The following is a 7,120-nucleotide window of genomic DNA, read 5'->3' on the forward strand; positions in this document are numbered from 1 at the left end:
CTTCAATACCTTTCTGACTCATCGACCAATTCTTCAACTCATACTACTCTTTCATCTCAATAGTTTCTACTCCTTCAACTCTTTCTAGGTAGAAGTAACCTTATAATTCTATAATTATCGGACATCTGAGTATGTGACATTATATGATATTAGTTTGTCTTGTCACTTGTGATTTACTAATTTGTTATTTTTCTAGATATAATGTAATTTTATATTTTAGTTGTATATACACTTCATGTTAAGCTCCACCATTTCTACAATCTTATCCCCTCCTATGCTCCAAGGTTGACTCTACACTTTAACAATCTTGGTCCTCATGATCCATGAAGGACTACTTTAACTCACATTCCCAATTTTTAAGGACTAGTTTAAATTTTTACTTTTTAAAGACCATATTGGTACACGCAGAATTTTTTGAGCAATCGTAGTATATAATCACTCTTAAAAATTGTTAAGGGAGTGACAAATTTCTTTTTTTACGGGGGACCACCTATATGGCCTAAAGCTTCCTCTACATAGCAAAAACTAAATAGGTAATAAATGCAATTGTACATTTGAATGAAATTGAAATTCTTACCCTTCAGTACCTGAATATGAGGGGAAGAGGATATTTATAAGCTTTTTAATTTAAAAATAAATAAAGATCTGAACCAAAAAAATTGGGATTCTCCCATGCTGGAGATGATTTTGAACTTATTTGAATGATATATGAGAAAGAATATATCAATGTAACCACCAACCAAGTGATACTCCTTGATTAAATAACTAACTTCAGACATGAAATTGAGTTTGTAAAACAAACTTGGCAGAGTAAGTAATGAGCATCCAACTTGAAGGCGAGGTCTAGTTTAAAAGCAATAAATAGCAGTTGGAATAAGGTATGAATGCAAATATAAAATTATTTAAAATCCCTGAAATTAGAAGTTGAACCATATAATACCCAAACATTTCAATGTGCCAGCTTTTTACCCACCTTATGATAGATAAACCTGCTGCCACAATAGTTACTAGTGATAAAACATAAAACTCAAGCATTGAATGATCAGATAGGTTTTGTTGATTGAACAGTTCCTCTGTCTTCATGCTCAGTTCCTAAATTCCTTACACTATCCAACTTGTTTCCAGATGCTACCTCTGCTGCTTTGGATGTCTGGTTCTCAATACTGTTATCCTGCAAAATCTAATGACATCATAGCATATCAGTACACATGTCACAATATTTCGGCACTAAAATGGTGTTATTTTTACCATACCGGTTATCAAACCAATCACACTACTGGTATAATGGTTCAATAGATAGTTCACTAATTAAACTGCATGGCAGTTAAGTTATATATTATCATAAATATAATAAATTTATAAATATTATTATTTATAACATATAACTCAATTATCACAATAGTATAGTAGTTGACCATGGTACAAACAACTACGGGGTTCAAGATACGAATTCTTGACATGTTTTGAAAAACTAATTTTTTATCATGCGCGAACGGGTTCTGCCCAGTATTTTCTGGTTGAGACTAGTTTAATTGCATGTCAGGTATAATTGTCATATCGTATGGTATGTGGACCGGTTTTCCAATTGAACCAGTGGTACAGTATTGACAACTACACATTAAAGCTTTGTTTTTACCTGCAACAGCTCAGTCATTTTACCAGCTTTCATATAGTCTAAAATTGTTGGACAGATGTGGAGTTCTCATTAGGACGAGACTGCACTGCTTGCGCAAGCTTAATTAGGACAGGTTGATCCATGTTATTAGCTTTGTCTTCCTTCCCACTGCTGGGATCCTTCAATGGAATCCTATCCCCTGACTTGCTGTTGTCAGTCTCGGAATCCATGGCATCTGATGGAGGTTGAACCCTCTTAACAACTTCTGTAACCAGGTGATCAAAAGGAAGACTGGGCATTCTCATTGAATTGGCCTCAACTCCATTCAGCACATTAGATGAAGGTTGATAATGTGAACACCTTCACTTGGCATGCCGCTTGACAACATATTTTGGCTATTTTGAGTATGAGAAATGATTGCTTGGCTTCCACCAGCTGGAATTTCTGAGCTGACAATTGTTCCACTTCCTAGAGAAATTTGGGTCATGACTTGTAATGGTTGATTAGAAATTGGCACCCCATTTGAAAAATTATCTGACCATGTTACCTCCGGGTAGTTGAGAAGTGATTTGGCTTGCAGAAGGTGCATTCTTTCATGAGGATGCAACCAAATTAATAGGACTAACTGCTACTTGAGGCACCTGAGGCACTATCGCCTATCGGTGACCCATTCATTGAAAGAGTTTCAATTCTGTGAACACTCACATGTTCATTCCTTTCCTTTGGGAGAAGATTCTGAACCTGACTGGTTACATTTCTTCAGATCATTGGAACACCTGGCGCCACATTATTATCAGGTGAAATAGGAACCTAACGTCCTGGCTTAAAGACTACCCCCCTCAAAATAGTATCGGAACCAACTCTAACATTTAGCAAATATCCAGCATCAAATACTGCCTCAATTACACCAGAAACTGCCTGGCCCACTATGGTGTCATATGAACCATTTTTTTGGTCCCTTTGAAGTTGTTGATTTCGATCAACCCCTTCATATCCAGGAGGTAATGAAGTCTGTTCACCACTACCAGGATTTGGCCTTTTATTTTGTCCAAATAGGATATAGGAACTCTCCCTGAATCTGGTCTTGGATATTTCCAAGGACGACCACGTTTCCGCTTTAAAGGCACATCTCATGAACCAACTGGGGTGTTATTTGGGTTTTGTTGGTCCATCTTGTTATTTCTGCTACTCAAGTGTCTACAGTAAAATTTCAACATTATATAATTATAATTTTTTCAAAAGTTTAAAGAAAAAATATGAGTTAGAACCTCCATAATGATTAACTTGTCTCCTTAAAACACAGAACACAACACTATTACAACATCAATAGCTAACTGCATATTATGATTCAAATGATCTGAGATTATATTGACAGACAATAGTGTGGTGAAATAACGTGGGTGCTTGAGATGTTTTAAATCACAATACAAGGGAATTGCACCTCAATTTGGCCTAGCACAGCAGGTTACCGCGTCATGTAGTTTATCATTTTCCGTAATCTAATGATAAACCATATGACTTGGTAACCTGATGTCTTTTCATCAACAAATTGAATCCAAATCTGAATAATGTAACACATTAACAGGGGAAAATACTATTGTGATCTCATAAATCTGTGCACTTGCCCCGCATTAAAATCTATAGTTCACTTCCAAACCCCCTCCATAAAATTCCTCATATGAGATCAGTTAAATAAAAGGGCCCTATCATGACTATAGTATTAATTTTCCTTTTTCAATTTCGTTAACATGGAATCAAGTTGACACTTCATAAGTAAACACGTAAGAACACTCATGCTCCCAGTCCATAAAGTATGCATCCTTTCCTAACTGTAATTAGCAGCAATTAAAAATCAGAAAATCGATTAGAAAATCAGTAAACTCACAGCCAAGATTAAATTTAAAAGGAAAAAGCATATGCCAATGGTGCACAAAAGAAAATGAAAGTCTTGGACAATACATGAATGATAGAGTATCAAAACTGGTTTCTTCTTTCAAAGAAATCTTCTCACTGGCTATTACACAAAGTGATCACTAGCTCAAGATATATTGCCAAGTTTTAAGAAAAGAAAAACAGTAATGATAAGAAATGTTCTTTACAATTTTATGTAGCAAACAATTTTCGTGTGAAGCCTAAAAGGTATAATCAACAATTTTATGTAGCAATATGTAAGGAGTATATAGCAAAGTTTCTCATATTACCACGTGGAAAGTTGAAAATAATGAAAAACCTTTCCCAATGAAATCTTCAGTTTGATTTAAGAAAGGAAATTCGAGTAATTGGATTCCTAAATAAAAAGTAGTCTTACAAGATTGCATGACTCAATACAAGGAAGAAAAATGGTTCTCTAATATATTAAGTCCAAGTTACACTTGAATATTAAAAGTACAAATTTAAAATGAAAATGTGCTTGGGACCAAAAAAACAAGAGATTCAGTCATTATGACACAAATCATGCGTAGTTGTTTAAGCTATCTTATTTTGTTTTATCTCGTTATCTGTCACCTGAATTCCAACCAACCAAAATGTGTAATAAATATGTAATCAATCACAAGGGTCTGGGCATGGTTTTCAGCATAGATAGCAAATTTATGACAAATTCGTCATCCAAAACAGGATATCAAATTTCATGACCAAGTTTCCAATTTTTTAGAACGCATAAGGCTGTCAAAAGTCTAAATTCAATGGTCACTCTCATAGGATGATAGGATAATGAAAATGAGCCCCTACCCCTTTTCCCCCAAAACTACTAAAAAACAGAGAACAAAATGACAAGCTTCATGGAATAAAATAGAAGGCAACCAATTGGTGCAGAACTGAGTCTGTACAAGAAAATAGATTTGGAACCAAACATATCCAAAATATCGTGGAATTTTATAGTGCAAACCAAACTATTACGATAATAAACCAACAAGATGTTGGTCTAGTGATATAAGGCTCTACTACATCGTCAGAAATTCCTGAGAGCGACACTTGTTGGATGGGGCATTCACACACCCCGAAAGGGATTAATTCCTTAGGGTGAGGAAATACCCTTGGTAGTAGCAAAATACTATTACAATAATAAGAAGGCGCTAAAGGGACTTAAAGCTAGTAAAAGACAGCTACTTAATTAGGTAAACAAAAGAAGAAAAATAATGCAACACAGACACATAAAAACACACAAATGTTAATCCTTTACAGAAGAAATTAAACTGTTTAGGAAAAGAATTTCTACAAATTATACTTATCAGTGCTGTAACCTCTGCAGCATAATGAACACCTGCAACCATTGCCAAAAATAACAAATTCAGTGAAATGATAATCTTAAAATTTAAAAAGAAAAACTTGAATTCCAGATATTCAAGAACCACAAGCGAGTTAAAACATACACATATTCATTAAAAAATCTCAACAATACTACTGAAGAGTTAAATATTCCCATTCATAATCTGTACACCAAATCCAAAGTTTAACCTAAAAAAACTAAATCGATTTTTTCTTTTCCATTTCATTTTTTTCCTTTGTGAGAAAAACTCTGATATTCATTTGATTGAAAAGCCACACAAAAATTGAAACGGAAATATTATGACATTCATTAACAATCCGTACACTAAATTCAAGGTATTAGCCTTCGACCTAAGAAAAAAAAACTTGTTTCCTCTCTGGTTCTTTTTCTTTTTTGTAATTTTATGAAACCAATAAATAAATAATCAGACTCAAAATAAAAGAAAACATAAAGAAGTGATTTTGAGGGAGAGAGAGAGAGAAAGAGAGATCACAGAGAAAGCTAAAGATTATGGTTTGAGATTGATAGATTCGATTTTGCAGAGAATGATGAAGAAGGAGAAAGAGGAAGGACCTATGACACACTCGGAGTGCCAGTGTCAGAGAATGACCTTCAACATTTACTTTAGGACTGAAAATCATTATGTTATTCTTCTAATATCTATATATTATTACGTTACAAATTTATATACAATTAATTTATTATTTATTTTTAATTATATTTTAAAAAAAATGAAAAATAGTTTAATATAAGTAGTAAATGATACCATCATAAAACAGTTACATTGTACATTTTCCTCTTTTTTGTTATGATTTGTTATTGGAGCCCTCAGAAGAAAGTAAGGGATGGGAGAAATAAAAATTACATAGTATCTAACAAAAAAATTTCTCTCCATGTGAGGAAAAAGTGATGGGAGAGTGAAATAAAAATTAATCCCTTATATATTTTATGTGTTTTACAAGTAGATATTGTAAACTATTTTTTCTTTCTAATTACTCCTTAAACTTTAATTATTTATAAAATCCGTCCCTAAATATATACAATTTTAAATTTATAATAACGAAATTGAAATTAATATATTAAATAGTATAAGCATTCATCAAAATGTTATTAATTCCATTATTTTGACATTACTTAGGGTTTTCTTGATGCAAAATATGCAATAAATTTTGCATCTATTATATCATGGGATAAGTTCAAGCAGCAAAAGGAATACCTTCTCAACTATAGCAATTATAGCTACTAGTGTATAAAGGTACTTTGTGTCAGTCAGTCAATATTGCATGATATTACGTATTTAATTTTTATATATTTAATTTTTTATAATTAGAATATATTTGTTATATTCAGTGTACTTTATATTATAATTTTATTTGTTTATGATAATGTTTAGTTTAAGGTGAGAGATATGATTAATTAATGTGTTGTTGGTGGTTAATTAGGATTATATGATTTTTTATAAAAATTAAATAATGTAAAGGGCAAAATAGGAAGTGAAAATTACACCACAGTGACAGTTACATCATATTTTACCTTTATATATAGTATAAAAGTATAGGTATAAATTTATATGCACATAATTTTCTTCAATTACACATATGTAGTGAGGCTTTGATAGAACGAAATCACCATTCTCAGTTTATAGTTGATAAGAACTACTATGTTATTCACTAACCATCCTCCATTAAGAACATGTATATTTTTAGGCTTTCACAGTTTTGGTTTGTATATTCATAATGATACCATGAGCGCTTTAAGGCGCCCCCAAGATATGTTTTTAGATACCGCTATACAATTACAACCTGTCTTTGCTCAATGGATACAAAATACCCACGCTTTAGCACCAAGCACAACGGCCCCGGGTGTAACAACAAGCACCAGCTTGACTTGGGGTGGGGATTGTAATGCCCGAAAAATACTCTTTATTTATTACGCGAAAAAGTGAGTAAATTTTTTTTCTTTTGAATTGGTGACATAAAATTGTTTCCTTTTAAAACCTTTATTTTCCGGGACATCACTTTAAGTAACATATAACGCGGAAATCAAAACCGGTTACCTAACGGTAACTGAAATGATACAACATTTTCTGAATATACATCTTCATAGATATATATAATGGGTTAAGTCATAGTCAGTTCACACGGACTAGGTTAGTAAATGCAGAAACTACATCGCCACTAACATATACAAAATCCAAAGAAACACAGCCCCCACCAAAAACAAAAGGGGACATCGAC

General features: G+C 32.9%; 1 pseudogene; it reads right to left on the reverse strand.

Moving 5' to 3' along the window:
- LOC109332298 lies at nt 845-5,464 on the reverse strand (annotated as a pseudogene).

Source organism: Lupinus angustifolius, chromosome LG18 (assembly GCF_001865875.1).
Source record: "Lupinus angustifolius cultivar Tanjil chromosome LG18, LupAngTanjil_v1.0, whole genome shotgun sequence".
NCBI lineage: Eukaryota > Viridiplantae > Streptophyta > Magnoliopsida > Fabales > Fabaceae > Lupinus > Lupinus angustifolius.